The 23074-nt window shown below is 33.8% G+C and overlaps 1 long non-coding RNA gene across 1 annotated transcript in view; it reads left to right on the forward strand.

Moving 5' to 3' along the window:
- LOC309615495 overlaps nucleotides 1-17551 on the forward strand; it is a 69377-nt gene extending 51826 nt beyond the window's left edge. The window contains exon 3 of the long non-coding RNA XR_014236877.1: nucleotides 744-17551. This is a non-coding gene — a long non-coding RNA (uncharacterized lncRNA). The remainder of the gene's footprint in view (nucleotides 1-743) is intronic.
- Nucleotides 17552-23074: the final 5523 nt, after the last annotated feature.

Consider the following 23074-nt stretch of genomic DNA (forward strand, 5'->3'; position numbering starts at 1 on the left):
TAATGTGTTTGTTATACAGAAGCCATTCCAGATTAAAGAATGCTAACAAGATTTTGATACTAAGATAAAGGTACATGTATCAGATTTTGCATTACAAGAACAAAAACAAAATTTTTATGGCCAGAATTTAAACAACCCCAAACTAAGCCATCTCATAAATATTTAAGAAAATATATGTTTTTAAGATGTACATACAAAAAAAACATTGAAAAAGCATCTCTGGAAATGAAATGGTAATTGCCATTTCTTTCACAGCTAGTTTATTGCTGTGATTTGGTATAATAATTGAGACACTGATTTGCTCTAGGGTTGTGCTAGGGTTATACATTTATAGATAAAATGGAGAGCAGAGCATGTATTTATTAGATGTTAATGATATTCAGTCTATATCTAAATTGACTAATTTTTAGTCAAAAGAATCAGTCTTTTTACACCACTACAAGAAAGAGAGGCATAAAAAGCGAGAAGGAGAAAAAGAAAGAGAAGGGGGATTAAAATTTTAATGAACTTCACAGAGCCAGGCTAAACCTAGAGAGCATATTATTACAGACTATTTCTCTCCCAATTTAACCCAAAGCAACTTGTCAAGATTTGCTTCTTTATTGAAGGAAACCTTGAAAAATAGAACAGCAATGTTCATATTTATAGCAAGTGTAAATGATAAGCCCAAAGGTACTACATCAAATGTAGTCAAGAACTATTCTAACAATTTTTATTGTTTTGTTATTTTTATTTGTCTCCAGTATCTTCAAGCCTGTATCTACAAGATGAAACCTTTGTTCAAAGAAAGCAACTGAAATATGGAGTGGAAAAGCATTTCCCAGTTTATTTCCTTTTCTAATTCCAACGCCTTGTTTCTCATCCTTTGTTATCTTAGTCACTAGGAAGGAACTACATGTGAAAGGGTTGTCATTGATGGTGAAGCAGTCATCGGTACCGAGATGGACCAAGACATCAATGCCTTTAACGATGGACTGCAAAGGGCACTTCTCCTTAAATTAATGTGAAATAAGTCCTGGGATTCCTTATCAAATTTCGGTACACTATAGTCAAATTATATTTGTATAATTCAGTCATTCACTTAAACATAATTTTGTAAAACTACAGTATATGTATAGGCATACATTTTAATATTTAAACAGTATTGGAATTTCAAATTCAGTTATATATATTTTTTGTTAGATAATATTTATACTTTTTAATTTCCATTTTGAAGCAAGATGGACATTTTAAATATACCTAGATATACTATCATTTTATAGTTTCAATTAAAATATTCTTTTTATTTTTGTACCTTCTGTTCAGTTGAACAGAATTATTGTCAAACCACAAATTTACCTAAAATGAGAAGGTTATGTTTATTTTGTTACTAGCACTATTTTTGTTTTCTTTCTGTATTTGGTCATTTCTTTTCCATCTTACTTTATCTTAGAAATTCTCATTTAATACACTGTGACCTTGATCTTCAAACACTGAACATGATGCTCCTCACATGCTCACACCCTTTACAGGCTGGCCTCAAGAAAATTCCACATCGTTTAGAGCTGCTTCAGTTGCTAATGGAATCTCAGCGTGATATGAATTCTCTAGATAACATGATGTCAGAAATACTGACTTTTATACTTCAAGAATACCTATCTTTGAAATCACACACACACATTTTATTATAATCATGTGCACAGTGTATTTATTATTTGTAATATTTGAGTAATTTCATTGCTTCCCTTGAGATGCGTGACACCATGGGCAATCAGAATATTGCTCACAAGAGGAAGAGAGGTGGCATGGAAGCTGGATAGACAACAGTCACCACTATAGGCACCTTCCTAACCAGAGCTATTGAGGAAGCAGCTATTGATTGATCTTTATGTAGTTGCATAACTGTCATTACATTTTGGCTTTACCATAATTAAAGCAAATAAAAACATTAATATTGTACTTTATTAACAACTTGTCCGCTAACTCAGTTAATTGTCATCAGCTACCTATGTTTGATTAACTTTATAAATGCTTATTTTATTACATTCAGAATCATTTACTATTTAAGACAATTCCTAATAGTAAGTGATTTTTTTTCCCCCTAACTAGACGTAAGTATTTGAAATGACAGATCTTGATGAAATCATTTAACATTTTCCACCATTGCTATTGAGGTTGGAAAGTGGGGGCTCATGACATTAAAGGTAAAACTGATACTTCTTTCAATTTGTTTTTTAAAATATATAATTTTAGTAATATAAAAGATTCTAAAGTTTTTGGGTGCTTATTGAAAAATTTAATGGTTTGTGTAGAAAATATGAGCATAATAAATAATCATACAGTTGGTTTTTCATTCACTATTCATTTCAGGTAGTTAAAACTTTACTCAGTTTCTAGTTGTTTGACAATTTAGTCACATATTTTTATACATGTACTTCTTATGGGCCATTAGTTATTGGCAGAAAATATTCAAAACAAATTTTGTATAGATATTCAGAGGTGTAGCAAACACCAATGGAAATGAACCAACTACTGCTTTCTGTAAAAAGATGTATGAGTTTCACATGAATGATGTGTTATCATGTGAAAATATGTCATGATTCCATTTAGATAAAGCTCAAAAACAAGTGAAACTAATCTATGGTACTGGAAGTGATGCTAATGGCTGATGCCTAGAACTCGACGTGAAGGTGCTTCTGGAGAGCTGGTGATGTCCTATTTCTTGAACAGGTGTGAAAAGTCAATGCTATACACTTATGCATGTTAAACTTAATTTTAAAATATTTAATAAAATTATTAGAAACAGAGTGCTCTAGCTTTTAAAAAAATCTTACCCAAAGTGAGGTATAATGAATTTTTGAACTTCTTTCTAAAAGATATAAAAACACATTGTCTTATGTTGTGAAAACCACTTGATCAAAATTTTAAAAAATGGACTTTACCACATGGGATATTAGGCATAATAAAAACATATAAGTGCTACCTCCAATTACTATTATTAAACTGATATTTATGAAGAATTAAGAATTTTTGTTTAAAATTTTAATAACGGGATACTTAACATTACACAATAACATAAAAAATAAATACAGTAAATCATTAAGTTACTGCATTAAGATGGCTGATATTTTTCTACCTTATGCTTTTTTATATCTTTAAATTTTCCAAAATTAACATGAGTTATAACCTAAAGCTATATCATAAAAATGCTCATTTCCATTTACCCAGTGATTCTAAAACTGGACTTTATTCTGTGCAAAAAAATCTAACAGGAAAAATATACAATTATTTTTTACTGTTGTATTTATTATAATAGAGGAATTTGTATGACTAACGAATATATGATATGCATCTAAAATATACTATTATGCTCTTCAGCAAGTGGTGCTGGGAAAGTTGGACAGCCACATGTAAGTCAATGAAGTTAGAACACACCCTTATGCCATGCACAAAAATAAACTCAAAATGGCTTAAAGACTTAAACATAAGACATGACACCATAAAACTCCTAGAAGAGATCATAGGCAAAACATTCTCTGACGTAAATTGTACCAATGTTTCCTTAGGTCAGTGTCCCAAAGCAATAGAAATAAAAACAAAAATAAACAAATGGGATCTAATCAAACTTAGCACAGCAAAGGAAACCATAAACAAAATGAAAAGACAACCCACAGAATGGGAGAAAATATTTGCAAACGATGTGACCAACAAGGGCATAATTTCCAAAATACACAAACAGCTCATACAACTCAATAACAACAAAAAAACAACCCATTCAAAAAATGGGCAGAAGACCTAAGTAGACATTTCTCCAAAGCAGACATACAGATGGCCAAGAGGCACATGAAAAGATGCTCAACATCACTAATTATTAGAGAAATGCAAATAAAAACTACAATAAGGTATCACCTCACACCAATCAGAATGGCCATCATTAAGAAGTCTACAAACAACATGCTGGAAAGGGTGTGGAGAAAATGGAACACTCCTACACTGCCAGTGGGAATGTAAGTTGGTACAGCCACTATGGGAAACAGTATGGAGGTTCCTCAGAAAACCAAACATAGAGTTACCATATGATCCAGCAATCCCAGTCCTGGGCACATATCTGGACAAAACTATAATTCAAAAAGATACATGCACCCCAATGTTCATTGCAGCACTATTTACAATAGCCAGGTCATGGAAGCAACCTAAATGTCCATTGACAGAGGAATGGATAAAGAAGATGTGGTACATATATACAATGGAATATTACTCAGCCATATAAAAGAACAAAATAATGCCATTTGCAGCAATGTGGATGCAATTAGAGCTTATCATACTAAGTGACGTAAATCAGAAAGAGAAAAATACCATATGATATCACTTATATGTGTAATCTAAAATATGACACGAACTTACCTATGAGACAGAAACAGACTCACAGACATAGAGAATAAGCTTGTGGTTGTCAAGGGGGTGCAGGGCTGGGAGAGGGATGGAGTGGGAGTTTGGTGTTAGTAGATGCAAAGTATTACATATAGAATGGATGGACAGTAAGTTCCTACTGTATAGCACAGAGAACTATATTCAATATCCTGAGATAAACCATAATGGAAAAGAATATAAAAAACTATAGATATGTATATATGTGTATATATATGTATATGTATGTGTATATATAACCGAGTCTCTGCTATACAGCAGAAATTAACATTGTAAATCAACTGTATTCAATTAAAAGAATAAAATGAAATAAAATATACTATTATGGTGATTATCATCTATTTTTAAAGTATTTTATGATACTTTAAAACAGTATCATAAGCTAAAATTATCTTAGAAATTGTAATTCTTCTTTCAGCATACTTTTTACTGCTATGTACCCTGAAATAATGTCTTGTTATTAAATGAACATTTAAATGCATAATATGTACTTTTTAAAATTAAGGAGCATTCATGAAATATCAACTAGCTCTCAAATGCTGATGGTCTGTAATAGCCAATGTCAGAAATAATGTATTCATAGTTCCATAATGAAGGCTTATAATTAAAGCTTTGTTTTTAGGGTAAGTATGTGCAGGAAAAGTAAAGACATTTCAAAGTCTCAAGTTGGAAAAAAGTGGGGATTAAAGGATCTTGTGTTACTTAATGCAGTTGCCTCCAAACCACTTGTAGTTATTCTTTTTCTGGTAGGTAACAAATTCCTGAATTTTATCTCTTATCACAAAGAAATGGAGCCTGAGAAAGCTACTTCTTGTGCTTAGTTAGCTAACAGCACCCTTGAACTGGGTTTCTCTTGACTCCCTAATAGACTTGAGATCAGTCCTAATTGTGTTTCCCATCTCTTCTTTGAGATAAGTAGTCATGCAATTGCCAGGTGGATAGCATTGGTCTGGAGTCTTGGAATACTGGCTGCTGTTTCCACAACAGAACAATTACCATGTGGGAGACATTTTTAATAAGCAAACTCTCATGCTTGAATACGGTGCAGGGAAGGAGAAAAATCTATACCTCTTTGATCTCTGTACTCCAAGACTACTGTTTGTAACAGCTCACAGAAATGTTGGGATGGTCCTGATAAGCAGCACTTGTTAGTTATGCAAATAGTTTTTTTTCGGTTGAACGATGAAAGTGTCTGAGTTGGATATTTGGTTGGATGACAGAGCACAGAGGCCACAGGTGAAAATATGTAATCCCTGTCCTCTTGCCTTTCAAATCTGACTCAGTTGAGTTGGGTTTTGGCAAGGGGATTTGGTAAACACATTCTAAAACAGTGAATCTCAACTCTTACTTTTTAAAATAAGGATACCGAGGTGTACCTTGGAGCAATGAAACAATTGTCTAAGGATAAAGCCAGGAGGTTTCTATGAATGTTAAAATCTAAGAAGCCCTGCTAGAATAGTGGTTTTCAATGTGTGGCCACTGGAATAGCAACACAGATGTCACCTAGTAACTTGTAAGAAATACAAAAAAAAGGGGGGAGGGGTACTTATTCCATCAGAAACTCTGGAGATGGGACCCAGTAATCTGTGTGACAGCAAGCTCTGGAGCTGAGTTTGATCTGTGGCAAAGTTTGAGAACTACAGGTATAGACTAGAATGTAAAGGAGTGACTCAAAGTAGTAGATGTGTATTTAAATTTACCGCAGCAGTAAATAACAGTGAGCAATTGACTATGGAATTGTTAAGTCCCCTGTAAAAATTTGCCTAGGAAAATTATCTAAATATAAGTAACTAGGAACAGGTCCTTACAGGATTCTCCCCAATTTATCACAGTCTACAACACTGCTGTGAGTAGGCGAATGTAGAACAAAAGAGAAACAACTAAGTTAAATTATTTTAAATTTATGTAATGTTTTTCATATTACTTAAGCTTTTCTACAATCACTAATTTTATCCTCAAGTTCATCAAGAAACTGATACAGAAATTTCATATACACTTTTTATGGACTAGGAAGGATACGGAGGCTTTAGGTAAGATTACTTGCTTAAAATACCCTGGCTAAGACTAAGCAGAACCAGAACTTTTGGCTTTGGATCCTGTGTTCTAACCTATGTATTTTAAGAAAAAGATGGAAGGAAAAAGCAATCTTTGACAGGCATAACCACTCATGAAATTTATCCTGTGTATGTGTGTGTGTGTGTGTGTGTGCCCTTAGATTCCCTTACCCCACCTCCATTACAGAAAAGGCAACTGAGCTTTTACACAAAGCTCAGAGTTGTAATTAAAACAATCAAATCCAAGATCTCTAAAAAGATTCTGAATAGATTGCAGATTGCTAAAATGCAGAATATAATCAAGCAAATCCAGAGAGGATTTAACAGAAACTTCTTCTGTCTTAATTATATGTACCGGGTTAATAGAGAGCCTGTAATAAAGAGGGATCATTTTGTTTTGTTTTTAGCAGAGACTCATTATCATGCCATTTGTCATTAACAAATACTTATCTTAAAATCTGTATGTGAACAACCTTGTAACTTTTCTCTCTGTGAACTATTTGCATCTGAACTTCCCTTCAACAATAAAAAAGGTTATTCAAAGGCCTTTGAGCTCCCTCATTATATACATTGAGGTCTGTACATGAGAGCAAATGACATAGACTGCTCCCTCAATTACCACCACTCCGCCCCCATCAAAAATAAATCCTATTTGTTTCAGCTCTAAAGAAATAGAAATATGTGAGCCAGGTTATAAAGTAAATTGACAGCATACATCATACATTATTCATCCTTCTCTTCGCCTATTACCTTGCATATACTAAGTTCGATTTTTTATATTTGGCTTCAGTGCCCACATCAATGTATATAGTTGTCATGACAGAAAAATAAACTCAATTGAACTGGGTATCTATTACATACCAGACATCAGGCTAGGTCCTAGGAAGTTAGTGGTGAATAACAAAATTATTGCCCTGCTTGGGAAAGACAATAAACAAATAATTTTGAGTGCAATAAATGTTATGAATGTGGAAATAAAAGGACTGTAGATCTAACCTAGACGAGAAGAAGCGGTAAGTCTTCCCAGGGCAAGATGCATTGCAGCTGAGACCTAAAAGTGATTTTTGTTAGATAAGCAAATGGGGTTGTTATAGAGCAGAATTTTCATTCAAAAAGATCATGTTCAAAAGCATGGAGCATAAGGCTCATTCTCAGAACAGATAGAAGAAAAGCAGGGGTGGGAGCGGAGGGAAAGTAGTGTTAAGAGATAAGAAAGAAGTTGAGTGGTTTTGTGAGTTAGGAATAAAACAAGAAATATCAAAGCTTGAGGAGGAAGATTATTAGACAGCCCTGGGGAAAAAGGGGTATGTAGAGACAAATGTGGGAGAATTAGTTCTAAGGAATCTAGAAGCTATGACAATAATGTGATGCATGTAACCTAATGTCCACCTAATATGCAAGGAAAAACTGTACATGTACTTCCCTTTTTAAATATTTTATAAAATTATCTGCAAATGCACCTTCAAACTTTATACCTGATCTTGGAGGAACACCTTCATTTTTTTCCTTTGCTTCTACTCTTTTCTCTCCTCTCAGCCCACATAAGATATTGTCTCTTTCTACCCTTTGTAAAAATAGGATTAGTCTTGACGGACAGGTGTTTTCAATTTGCTGGGGGTTTTTTTCTACTTGTGAATGCTTGACACAAATCATAATTTTGATAGAATTGAAAATGGCTTTCTTGATTAAGTCAATTAATACCATACATTTTGGAATTGTTTCCAATGCATTTAGAAACCTCTTTTGTTTTTTGTTTATTTTTAATTGGAGTATATTTGATTTACAATGTATTACTTTCTGCTGTACAGCATGGTGAATCAGTTATACATATACGTATCCACTCTTTTATAGATTCTTTTCCCATATAGGTCATTACATAGTGTTGAGTAGAGTTCCCTGTGCTATAAAAGTAGGTCCTTATTATCTTTTTTATATATAGTAGTGTGTATATGTCAATCCCAATCTCCCAATTTATTCCCACCCCTCCATTTCACCCCTAGTAACCATAAGATTGTTTTCTACATCTGTAACTCTCTTTTGATCTGAATCACACAAATAAGATTTAAAGGGATATATGGGGCATGCTAACTTATTATCCTGCACCTGTACAACTACAGACTGCAGTGTAGCACGGTATATAGGACTTTGAAGTCAAAGAAACCTAAGCCTAAATTCCAGCCTTATAAAACCTGGGCAAGTTATTTAAAATTCTAAAGCCTCAGTGACTCTCTGAAAAATAAAGAAAACAATACTTGCTTTTAAAATAACACATGTAAAGTATTTATCTCACAATGCTCAACAAATGTTAAATTTTTCTATACAAGGTATTTTTGAACCAGGTTTTTGTCTATACAAGGTATTTTTGAACCCGAATTTTGTCATTGTTGTCCTTTGTTCAATACTGTGTGTTGAGAAAATATTAAATTTAGAAGACTACATCACCAAATCATTAATGTTAATTATTTGTTATTATTATTAATTAATAAAGAAGGATCACCAGATTCAAGGTCAGTAGCAAACATCTGGGTTATTCTGTAGCCACGGTGGTCTATGGTTAAATTTAATGACCTGCAATATATGCACACTGTGCTAGATACACAATCTGTGTTCGTTATCTTCTCTAAATCTGGAACCACCCATATCAGAGCAAGCCACAGAGAAGTAACTGAGGCCTCCAGGGGTTTGAGGCACTATTCCAAGCTCACTCATCTAATGCTTACTGGAAATGAGTTTTATACCAAGGCCTATTTGGTACCACACCGTCCATCTCTTTACATTTTACAACATCACAAATCAAGAAAAGAACTCCCTCAAACTATTTCAATTCAAGAGAAGATTCAGCAATAAGAACTTCCTACCAGGAACTTGAGAGATAGCATCTCATTTTTCCTGGAAGGGTAAGTTATTTTGCCTACGGTCAAGTAAACCAGACTCTGTTGTCCAAATCCTCAAGGTCCTTGTGATTAATTTCTATCCCATCAGTAGAAAATGAATTTATTTACATGCCTGATTAAGTCCAATCTCTTTTTTTTCCTGGGGAATTATATATATATGTTATTCATATATATATAAAGAAGCTGTGTGTTGTGGTGATTTTCCCCACTGCCTTCTGTGGGAATTGGACTTAGACGCCTAGGCTGCAGGGTGCATATTTCATAGAATACTCAAGAATATCAAAATATTAATTTACCACCTCCCAAGTTAACACTGCAGTGGTAGGGGAAGAATCAATGACACATTGGATCTTACTGGCTCTGACTAGATTACCTGTAATACTCAAAACCCAGTATTCAAGGTGTTAAATATTCCAGATGGTTCTCGGACATCACTAGCAAGTTACAAAATCCCTTTATATGTTGAGCCAATCTAAAATATTCCTGACACACTGAACATAGATGAAAGGAGTTTCCATCCCATGGTTATCTCTCTGGAAACTGTCAAAATAATAAAATGTAACTGCCATCTAAATTATTCAGTGACCTATTTGCTTTAGGCAATGAAAAAGTATAAAAATCATGACGTATATTTTATATTCTAATTTTTAGACACAGTTGCAACAACATCAAAATAGCAGGCTGAAGTACATTGGAAAATCTAGAGAACCTTCCACATTTTCCCTCTCATTTGGGACTATGTCTACATAATGCATGGTAGAAGCAGGTGTTTGCAAGATACAAGTTCACATACACACAAATTTATATTGGTGCTAAATGACTAAATGGTTTCATTTGCTATGCAGTACATAGAACAGTAGCACAGATGAGTTTGCAACATTCAAGTCTTTGGGGCTGTGGAATTGTATCCTAATATTCAGATTGTTGATGGATTTTTTTAGTTCGGGAACAGGAAAAACTTGACTCTACTGATGATTTTGAGATTGCACACCCCCGCTATTTCTCATCTGCTCAAGTGAAAATCATAATATTGCACCAGGGGCTTCCCTTGTGGCGCAGTGGTTGAGAGTCTGCCTGCTAATGCAGGGGACACGGGTTCGAGCCCTGGTCTGGGAAGATCCCACATGCCGCGGAGCAACTGGGCTCGTGAGCCACAACTACTGAGCCTGCGCGTCTGGAGCCTGTGCTCCGCAACAAGAGAGGCCGCGATAGTGAGAGGCCCGCGCACCACGATGAAGAGTGGCCCGCACTTGCCGCAACTAGAGAAAGCCCTCGCACAGAAACGAAGACCCAACACAGCCAAAAATAAATATAAAAATAAATAAATAAATAAATAAAAGATTACTATTAAAAAAATAATAATATTGCACTGAAGTATTAAATCCATCAGTTCATTTGCACTCACTTCTCCCTTGGGAGCTATTGTCCTCTCTCTTTTTATGTCAGAGCGCATGATTAATTTATTCACTCACAATTACACTTGAAACAAAGCTTAAATTTGAGGTAACAGTTGTTTTAAAAAGAGGTGAAGAGACCGACTCTAGATGATGTTTTCAGCCTGAGATTTAGTTAACAGTAGAACCTTACAGCATTAGAGTCATTGCATATTATAAAATACATGCAAGACCATTTGGTGACTATGTTTGTCTTTATATTTTTATAAAGACATGATACAATCATATTTGTAAATTTAAAGCAAATAAAATATGTATATGCACAGGGATAATTTGATTTTTTCAAAGCTTTAGTACTTTACCCATATTTCCCATAAAGTATTTGCTATTAATTTGAAGATTCTGGCTCCTATATTATTACTTAATTGTTGAAATCTCATTCAAGACATACAGTTTACAAGTGAAAATAAATTAGCATATAAAAGTTAAATCATTTTATCATTATATAATTTTTAGGAAAATAAATCTGAAATACATGAACTTTTGCCATAGCAAAATAATTCAAAAATCATATGTGAACTTGATGATGAATGACAAAATTAGCCTAAGATTAGTGTCTTCATATAGTCCTGAGTGTTTTATGAAGTTTATGTGGGACTCAAAGTTAACAGATTGTTATTGATGATGTTTATCATTCTTCATTCCTTATATATGTATATGAACATAGACATACTTATACATACATATATGTATATTATATATATATGCATAGTCTAACATATACATATTTTATGTTTATATATATATATATATATAATTTCTTAATGCCTCCCACAAAATGCATAGTCCTATAGCAATCACACATGAAAAACAGCCAAATAAAACCAAAATGAGTACCTTGATTATCATTTTTATCTACTTAGTTATTCCTTGCTATGTTTTCTGTTCTCTTTCAGATCATATAGATCCTGGGAATACTGAGTTATTCCAAGAGGTATTTCTTAGCGGAGTTTTATGCTCTATTGCCATTCATCTCTAATAAAGTCTATCATTTTTTGCTTTCTGGGTAATTTTTTAAGCTATAGTGACTCACCATTCCTCTACCATTTCAAATAGCACCCAAAGTTGCCAGATCTATTGGCATCTTTCTGTTAGTGTGGTCTACATTCTGAATTCCATGGTTTTACTGGCAAATCTTGAAATATCAATGTTGGGTTGTGTTGTGTGGTAAAGCATTTTGATTTCCGTCATAACACAGCATTTTTCTCTTACTGTCACTCCTCTGGACCACTACTTACTGTTATTCATCTCTGCTTGCAGTCATTACACACAGATATGAAGATTAAATATATTTGTTACCGAATAATTGTCACCCTCCTCAAATCAATTCATTTGTTAAAAAAAAAAAAAAAAAAATACACGGAGTTTCTAAATAACCACTATGTTAGTAATGTGAGTGGAGCAAACATCTTTTGAGTGCCTTTAAATGTCAGTAAGAACCTGTGCAGGTGTTAGGGTGGTTCAGGGCAAGGCAGGGAATTTTCCTTTAAATCAGGCCTATTTGTCCCTTTGAATGGTCTTCCTTTTGTGTTCACTCCTTTTTGGGTTTTGTGTCTAAAAATGTGTTGGATATTTGTTTTCCCCCTGAAGTCCTACAGAATTAAAGGGGATTCTCATAATTTAGAATTACAAAAGCAAAAATAGATAATTTGTGTTTTAGAGAATTCTGAAATCCTAGAAAAATCATTGAAGGTAGTAAATTTCCCCGAAATGGGACTTTTTTCCCTTTTGCTTTCCCAGTTCAAGCAACACTTGACCATGCTATAATTTTCCAGATTTTTTGCAAGACTTTTTTTTTTTGCCTGTTTTAGTTTATTTCCACTGTTGTTTTGAGCATGGTGCTGCTTGTTTGATGTATGTAAGAGCTGTAGCTGATTACAGACTTAAATTGGAACACAAAACATCACAAAAAAATTAGAAACTTTTAAGCAGGAAAGACCAATGTGTGGTCTTATTCTAATGTTACTTTTTGACAATGGTGTACTGATTTTGTAGCTGAGAGAATTTGTCTTATTTGAAGTGTCTCTCTATTGATAGGCATTTTAGTAGAGAAGGCACATACCTCCTAACTTATTCATTTATATGCAAATATAATTATATAACATAGATTCAATAGGTCCACAAAATACATAAGTTTTTTTGATGGAGTAAACAAAGAATTTCTGTGCATGACAAACAAAAGCCCCTATGTTTCTTTTCCTCACTTATGGTATCACTGGGTTCAGTCTTAGTGTTAAGGAGGACTTGGATCAAATTAGTCTCATGAACACATTTGACATTTACCTACCGATTCCCTTCTTTAGAGAAGACAAGATTTCATGACATCTTATCCATTCATGTAATCAGTATGTGTATTGCTCCTATTTTGTTCCAGGCACACTGCTAGCTACTAGTTATCCAGAGATAAGCTCCTCTCCTCATGGAATTTGGTGAATGTTCCCTGTGGACTTCAGAGGGTGTTCTCTGCCAGGACAGTGAACTCACTGTGATTCTAGCAGAACCTTCTTTATCCTCTTGCTCCAAACCTCTTGCATTTTAGTGATACTTTTCACTATATTTTTTCTATAATAAATAAAAATAATCTCAAAAGTAATAGAAAGTGTGAGATTGAAAAATGTGCCTTCTTATTATCTATTCTTACCACATTATATTTAACCTAGAAAATTGAGCAGAAGACTGAAAGGATATGTATCAAAGTAAGAGAAATGTACAATTCACCTTGTAGCCATTGATAACCACTTACATAGTTTTCCCAGGTTGATTTATAATGTAACAGTAAAGAAAACTTTTCTAGGCATTTTAAAGTTTCATTTTCTCTTTTGACAGCAAATGCTACTGGCATTTGCAATTTAGCTTAACAACTAGCAAATATCAGTCCAAATAGAAGTCTTATTCCAATTCCACTGAAATCCATGCATCTCCTAAGAGTAAAGTTATTCCATCTTTATTTAAAAATCTTAAATTGCACCATTTTCATCAGCAACTTATTGCTCAGAAGCAGTTTTCACAGCAGTCTCTTTTTACCACCTATCAATCAACATGATTAGACCTGCCAAATACTCAAAGGTAAGAAATAAAAGGGCAAAAATAAGACAGACCTTCCAGGTATAACTTTGCAGATCAAATAACTGGAAATCTCTATATGTGTGATCATTGTAACCCCAGAAATATTTAGAGAAATGTAGCCTTAAAGCTAAATTTATGTTTTTTTAAATTTTAAAATAAAAATCTACTTTCATTTTTTGAATACTCTTTTTTTTTTTTTAACAATTAGTAAATAGTCTAAGACTCCAATGAGTATCTCATCCTCTTTGCCACTTATTGCTTCAAAACCCCAGGTTAAGTCAATCAGCATATAGGATTCTGATGGTGAGAGGAATGAGTACAATTCAAGCCAGTGAGAGTTTACCACTGACTTCCCAGAAAAGTTTTTCACTTTTAAAATCTAGGCAATGGTCATCCCTTTCCTGCTGAGTAAAATTGCTATTGCTTCAGCAATCATTCTAAATCCACCATGACTGCCAAAGGATGACCAAGTAAAACCATAGGAAATATATGCATAAATGGTGATATCATTGTGTCATTAAATCATCAGACCCTGAATCCTATGCTAACTGTAGCTTTTCTGTTACATAATTAAATATATATTAATATTGTTCATAGCAGTTTGAGTTGGATTTTCTGCACCTTGCTGCTGAAAGCATTTTAAATAAAACATGGTCTCTAGGTTTGATTGAATGGTAGCTTGATCTTCAGTCAATATTTGATTCACCCTTTGGACATTTATTAAATATCTACTATCTCAGTAAAGACTATATTTGGCTACAAATAAAGGTGTCTTAAACAGGATATATGTTTATTTCTCTATTGTATAAACACTCCAGAGGTAAGTGGTTCAGAGTTGGTTACTGGCTCTGCTCTATGAACTCCCCAGGGAACCAAGGACTTTCCTGTTCAGAACTCTGCCATGCTCCGAAAGGGTCTGTCCCCCGCCACCTGCCAACTTCATGTTCCAAAATGAAGCACACATATCCCAAGGAGTGACGAGGAGGAAAGGATGAAAATAAAGTCAAAATGTATCTGCCAGCTGTCTCTTAAGGAAGGTCTCTGGAAACCTCCAGATGACATTTCTGTCCATATCCCATCTGACCTGAACTTATCCACAGAGCCACACTTGACTCTTTAAAAAGCCATGTGTATTCTGAATTAGCATGCATAATTCTGGAAAAACAGGAGTATAGATGTTGAGGACAACTAACAATCTCTGCCACTACTACTATGTGTCAGAAATCATGTTAACTACTGGATGTTAACAAAATGCATAATTTACAATAATATTATGACAAAGATATTACCAATGGATAGGATAACCCTGAAATTTCTGATATAAACCAGAACAATTTTAAGTGTAAAAGGTAGCACCATTAAAAATTATACTGGGTAATCAATATAAATTGAAACTGACCATGGACATGACATATATAGGGAATCTCATTTAGGTATCAGACACCTTTCTGTACTTTTACTACTTAATTAAAACAAGTAATATATGTTATGTAATTTTTCCTGCACAACTGTTTACTCCTGGTGTTTTAAAATTTAAAAGCTGAAATAAAGTATTATATATTAATGACTAAATGTCACAGAAAAATGGAGACTTTTACACATTTGGAGACATTTTGAAAGCTGTAAATAAATGTGTCTCTATACATTTTATTCTGTATGATTATACTTTAAGAGTTCTCATGTTTCTCTTTTTTGAGTATTTCTCTTTCCTTTATTGTTAATCTGTCAATTATTAACCTTGGTTTTGATCACTGTGCTTCTAAGAGTAATTCTAACACCCCCATATAAAATTGTTGTTCCAAGGTAGTTTACATTGGGCTGAACAAAGAGATAAAATGGCTTGTTAGAATAGTGTGTAAAATAAAATGCCAAGATGTACCCAAGAGAGTAAAGTGCATGGATTTTAGGGCGTGAAACTTTAGACAGCTATCTCAGGTTATCTAGATGTTTGTGTGATTACTTCAATTTTCATGTTGGTTCAGATTACTAAAGGAATCTGTGCATATAAAATATACGATGTCCATTTGCTATGCATTATATGACATTCACTCATTTGTATGGCAAAATGAGTTTTAGACAAATTGCTAATTCCCTCATCGTTGCCTTCCTGTAATATGTCAAATATATTTTCACTGTGTCTTCCACAGTCCCGTCAGGAAAATAGAAATCAATCTATGTTGTTCAAACAGGCTGAGTAGTTACACAGGTGGCAGAGAGCTGAACGGTCAAAACAAAGGTGGCAGGGACTGAAGGAATGAAAAAAGAAGAGGAGATAATATCAAGAAACCTAAGTTGCTAGTGCCTCTGGGCAGGAGGCTACCAGAATGCATCAGGTACCACACACAAGAAGAGGATGTAGTAATAGTTCTGGGGACACTGATAGGTGATCAGCATTGAAACATCAAACAAATGCTCAAGTCCAATAGCACCTTACTGCTACCACTGCTCCAATTAATTCTAGTAGCTGCCAGTAACTGCTCTACCAGAATCAGAAAGCTCCTCTTTTCCTCCCGCCTTCTGATCTAGCAACAATTCTTCCTATTGGCAGAACCTATCAGAAAGCCAACCAACTATACATGGAAAAAGTGTAGTTTGTAAATTTCCAGTGTCCTAAAGTACATAGCAAAGCAGAGAAAGACATATGTGGAAGCCAACATTAAACAGGCAAAAGATAAGAATAAAGACTAAAATTTGAGCTTGAGAAGTTTAACCATATAAAGAAAAAGTGACAGTTGATCTTATTGGTTCTTGGATATGTCTATAATGTTTGCTCCTTACCCTCGTAACTGCATTGTAGGTTCTTATGCCTGGAAATTTTAGAGTAACTCAGGCAGAACCTCTTATTACTAGATTCAATCTGGTTTTTACTTTAGTTAATTAGTTAATTAGCGACTACTAAGTACAATGGGTCACAAAGACATATGAAGCAATGCATACAGTTAGACTGAAATCTTCCATAATTCTCTGGAAGGTTGACATGACTCAATAAATTCACTTGTGTTTTGTAATGAAATTATTTACTACATTTAGGATTATTCTCAATGGACTAAATATATTTTCTTCATTTTGCTTTACCCATTTATCTAAAATATGTATATACAATATTAATTTGTACATGCTGTATTGATCAGCAAAGTTTTACTGTGCTAACAAATGACACCAAAATTTCATAGACACAAAATTTTATTTCTTGTTATCCCTATGGCTGCTGTAGGCACAGGCATCTGTCTAGACAATACTGTCAGCCTTCCATGTGGCAAATCAGTCATCTAGGTTGCTCAGATCTCAACATCCCTCCTCTACCTTCAAACAAGGTCTTCTTACATTTTGCATTAGGCTATAATGTGAGTGGAACGGCTCACAACAGGTTTCCTATGCTCATGCCTGGAATTCATACATTAATTCTGGTAGCAAATCACAGGGCCAACTAAAATGTAAAGGGGCAGGACAAATGGGAGATTTGTTTCTTTTACACTTATATTTGTCCATAGAAGTTATAAGGTCTAGGAATATAAATAAGTACATAAATCTATCATTTGATAAAATGTCCTTTGGGAGGAAACTAAAGGTAGGTAGCATAGTTGAGAAAGACCTCCCTGAAGATGTAACATTTGAGCTCAAACCTGTATAGGATGTGCTTTCGACGTACTATCTATTTTGATTCTGACCCAGACTCTTGTAGTTGCATGTTAAATTATGGATAATTTTAATCAAATATAGATGCAAATAATTTCTTTCCAGAAGAACCCAGTGTTATGATTGTATTGCCTTCTACAACATAAATTATTTTTGTATATAGGCTGGCAATTATATTCCTATTTATTTGTTAGATTTCTATAATCAATTCTTAAAATATTTTCTTTCTGCATAAATATAGTCAACTGATCTTTGACAGAGGAGCAAAGGCAATTCAATAGCAAAAGAATAGTACTAGAACAACTAGATATCCACATGGTTAAAAAGATTAATCTAGAAACAGACCTTTTACTTTCCACAAAAATTAACACAAATGATCATAGAACTAAATGTAAAACACAATACTGTAAATCTCCTAGAGGATAATATAGGAGAAAGTAAAGGTGACCTTGGGTTTGGCAATGACTTCTTGGGCACAGTAATACCAAAGGCACAACCCATGAAAAAAAATGATAAATTGGTCTTTGTTAAAACTAAGAACTTTTAATTTGTAAAATACTTTAATAAGAGGATGAATAGATGAGCCACATACTGGGAGAAAATATTTTCAAAACACCTATGGGATAAAAGACTGATATCTAGAATATACAAAGAACCTTAAAACTATATAAGAAAATAAATGATCCAATATACATGGGCAAAAGATCTGAACAGAAAACTCCTCAAAGAAGATACATAGCAAATAAGCACATGAAAAGATGCTCAACATCATATGTCATTAGGGAGCAGCAAATTAAAACAACAATGAGATGTCACTACATATCTATTGGAAAGTCTAGAATTCAAAACACCAACAATACCAAATTCTGGAAAGGATGTGAGGCAGCAGAAACTCTCATTCATTACTGGTGAGTGTAAAATGGTACAGCTACTTGGGAAAACAATTTTGACAGATTCTTCCGAGTCTAACATCGTCTTTCCATATGATCCAGCAGTTGTACTCCTTAGCATTTACCCAAATGAGTTGAAATATGTCCACACAAAAACCTGCACATGGATGTTTATAACAGCTTTATTCGTATTGCCAAAACCTGAAAGCAACTAAGATGTCCTTCAATAGGTTAATAAACTGTGGTACATCCATACAAAGGAGTATTATTCAGCATTAAAAAAAAAATAGCTATCAAGCCCCAAAAAGATATGGAGGAGTCTTAGTAAATGCATATGTCTAAGGAAAAGCTGCCAAATGTGAAAAGTCCATATACTGTATGATTCCAGCTATATGACATTCTGGAAAAGGCAAGACGATGAAAACAGTAAAAAGATCAGTGGTTGCCAAGGGTTGGGAGGGAAAGGGAAGGATAAATAGTTGGAGCACAGTGGAGTTTGGAGCAGTGAAACTATTCTGTGGATAAATGTGATTATACATTTGTCAAAACCAATAGAATATTTAATGTGAAGAATAAACCCCAATATAAAATATAGATTTTAGCTGATAATAATGTATCAATATTGGCTCAATCTTAACAGATATAGCACACTAATATAAGATGTTAATAATAGTGGAAACTGGAGGGAAGGTAAGGTGGTATATGGTAAATCTCTACCTTCCGCTCAATTCTTCTGTAAACCTAAGACTGCTCCAAAAAAATGTCTGTTTAAAAATATTCTTTGTATCAATTCTACCACCCTGCTGTGCTGTCATAAGTGAATTTTTAAAATCTTTGACACATTTGTATTTGAGTGAGATCAAGCTTGTATAAATTTTGAGAGTTATTTTTTGACAAGTTGTTCATAAATAATATACAGAATAAAATATTTAGGAGAAGTTGAAAAATAATTCTAATGCATAAGGGCTTGTTTTATTAGACATTTGGTGTTGAATTCAGCTATAGTAATTCAAACAATATGGCACTGACTGGATTCAAGAAGATTAAGGCTTAGAATATATTGGCTCTATAAAAAGTTCCTATGTATTTTGGTGTTTTATTTAATATACAGAAGAAGTTTTATTTTATGTAATTAAGGAAGTTATTATTAAATTATGATATAGGAAAATGAACTATTCAAACAAGTTAGATGTTCACTCCCACCATTATCCAAAAAATAAATACTAAAAGATAACTAACACACACAAAAAATGAAACAAAAATTAAATAAGAGACTAAACCAGGATGTCATGTGATCACATATGCCTGTCCCCTCTCCTGCCCCAAATTGCTAGATATAGCATCAGGGAAAAAAAGAACATATAACCTCACAAGTACAGTTGTATTGGGACAGGAGTCTCTTAAAATAAATCTGGAATATTAAAAGAAAATTTACCAGAGCTGAAGAAATACAGAATTCTGTATATTTAAATGGCCCGCCAAGTTCCAAATAGTAAGAATGAGAAATAACCCACAAGACAAATATCATGGTAAAAGTTTTGAACTCTAAGGGAAAAGAGAAACTATGAAAAGCTTTTAGAAGTAAAATACGTTGCCTACAAAGGAATAAAATAAGAGTGTTGTCAACCTTCTCATTACCAAAACTAGATTATGTAGACTGTGTTTTAGGAGAAGTTGATAAATAATCTTAATGCATAGGGCTCATTTTATCAGACAGTTGGCATGTAATACACCCATAGTAATTCAAACAATATGCTGCTAATGGGAAAACTGATTTAGAATTTAGAATTCTATACCTAAACCAAACTTTAAAAGTGGGATAACAAAAATAAACTTTGTAAAAACACAGGGACTCAGGTTTACCTCTTATACATGCTCTCTGTAGAAAATTACTATAGAATGAAATAAATGTGTCAAAAATCTTAAAATTGTCAGATTCATCAGTATAGTAATATAATAGGTATGGATATTAATGAAATAATTTAAAATTTGCACAAAAATATGTAAACAGATATTCATCATACAACTTATAATAATCACACCAATGTCTAATAACAGTTAATATTAATTGACTGCTTACTCTACCTATGTTGTGCCTTTACATGTATTACTTTATTCACTCCTATAATTCTATGATAGGTAATATTTTAACCTATTTTATAGATGAGTAAACTGAGATTCATTGTGTATACGTTGGAGAACTAGAATTCAAACATGAGTAGTCTGATGCCAGTGTCCTCTTAGTCAATGTGTTATAATGAGATTGCTTAAAAAAAGAAAGTATTGAAGATCCATAACATCAAATAACATGGATGACTTCACATCAGTAACAATCATAAAAATCACTGGGGGACGTCCTATAAATGACATTAGGAATAGCTCTAGATTTTAAAAAATAATTAAAGCAAGATACTAAAAAGCAATAGGTTATTATACAAAATAGTATATATTAATGCATAATATATTTAATAAATGTGTGTGTGTATATATATATATATACATAGAAGCAGGAGAGAGAAAAATCTAAAAGAATTTGAGCTTTAATGTGAAAATAATAGTTATATAAGAGTAAACTAGAATATCTATTTAAAATAGATAACATTTTTGATTGCTGTATATATCCAAATGCTTCTATTCAGAGAAAGTAATAGAAAATCCTGTCACATCAACATCTTTCTCTCTCTGATGATTCTTTTTTTTTCCTCCAGAAATTGTCTCTCCACAAATTCTCCAAACTCAAAGTTTACATAATAGTTCTTTGTTCTCCTCATATGCATCAGTGAGAAGCTCTCAAATTTTACAGTATTTTAGAATCATGAAAGATGTCCATCAAAAAATAAACTGCAATCATCTAGGCCCTTTTGTGCCATTTGATTCAGAAGCTCTAGCTCAAGTATGTGCATGTTTAACAATCTCCTCAGGGGATTCCAAGGTGGAGAGTCTTCTGGCCATATTTTGCTCTATAGTCTCACTAGAAGTTTACAGCTATCCTTTATGAAAATAGTATTTTTGATTCAAAGCTTTTAATGATGTTTCATTTCCTAACAGTTAAAATGTTAAATACCTTAGCTAAGTATTCAATGGCATGTGTATTTAATACTGCAAAATTTAACCATTAAATCATTTATTCATCCGTTCATCAACCCTTCCATTCCTTAAACAAAGAAGGATTACAATCTTATTATGTTCTAGGCATTATTGTTGGTTCTGGAAATGCAGCCATGGGTAAGGCAAGGCTCTTGACCATGAAGAACTCTGTGGTAGATGGTATTATTTTTCCCAAATACCCACTGCCTCCATCTCTGAGGTATCTCTTTAGTGTTTCTCCCTAGGGGATGAATATATCTGCTTTCTCCAACTGACATCAAAGTGGCCATAGGATTTTCTCTGAGATGTGTATGAATGACATATCACATTCAGCCAAAAGTCTTCAGAGCCATTTCATGGTTTTGACACTGCCTGTCCTATCCTCTGCCTAAAAAATCAGCACACCCCAAATACAGGCTGCTTCTTCAGCCTGGGTGCTAAAATAATAAGACACAGAACAGAGCCAAAGTGGAAGACATAAAACAGGAGTGAGAAATAAACCTCTGTCATATGAAGCCAGTGGGGCTTTGGTGATAACATTAAAAAAAATTAGCTTATAAACAATAGAAATTTATTTTTCACAAATCTGGAGTCTAGAAGTCTCAGATCAAGACACCAGCATCATCACATTATCTGGTGAGGGCCCTCTTCCTGGTTCATAGTTGGCGCTTCTAGCTGTGTCCTCACCTGGTGGAAGGGCAATATCATAATTTTTATTTTTAACGACAGAAGTCCTGCCTCTTCCCTGCTTGCACTGACTTGTCCTCCCCATGTGGCCCCTTGAGGCATGCTGTGCACTTCCTCCAGGACTTGTGAGGAATAAAACTCTCTATTTCAATTTTTGTGCGGTCTGTTGTTGAACCACAGCTCACTGCCTGGCACTATGCGCTCCACTTAACAAATGTTAATTTAATAAAGTCACAACACCCTTGTTCTTTGGAGCCTTTGGGGAATTTTCTCTTCAGAGATCATTATTTCTCTTTTATGGCTGGTACATAAATCTAGAGGGTGTTGTTCCACTCTTGCTTGGTGGTGGAGGTGCACTGTTTAGTTTTGAGTGATAGGCTTTACACTTTTAAGTTACCTGAGAAAATTTGTTCCACTTAGACCCACTTAATCCACTATAGGACTCTATGGGGGTTTGCAGAAATAGCCACTTAGTAATTAAGTGTGATCATTTCCATGTATGACTACCTCATAGTTCATTAAGACACTCACTGAAATTAGTGAAGACTGTGTGGAGATTTAGGAGTGTGGGATAATAGATTCTGATCAAATAGCCACATTTATATTAACATACCTTACCATATTTTTAATTGACAAACCTATATAATCTCTACTGTAGCAGGGTATTCAGACATTTTATATTTTCAGGCTATCAAGGCACTTGAAAAATTTGTTATATTTTATGGAGGGATTTGTGTGAATTATAACAGTGTTACTTTGTTTTATAACCATTTGAAAAAATTATGTCACAGGAATGTTGAGTAACAGATTGTTTCAAACTGGGGGTAAGACATATTGGGAGCTGTCTTAATTGGTATGTTACAAAGTCCTATCTTTGGCCCTATTATCATCAGCATTTT

The sequence above is a fragment of the Balaenoptera borealis genome (assembly GCF_965194805.1).
Source record: "Balaenoptera borealis genome assembly, chromosome: 18".
Lineage (NCBI taxonomy): Eukaryota > Metazoa > Chordata > Mammalia > Artiodactyla > Balaenopteridae > Balaenoptera > Balaenoptera borealis.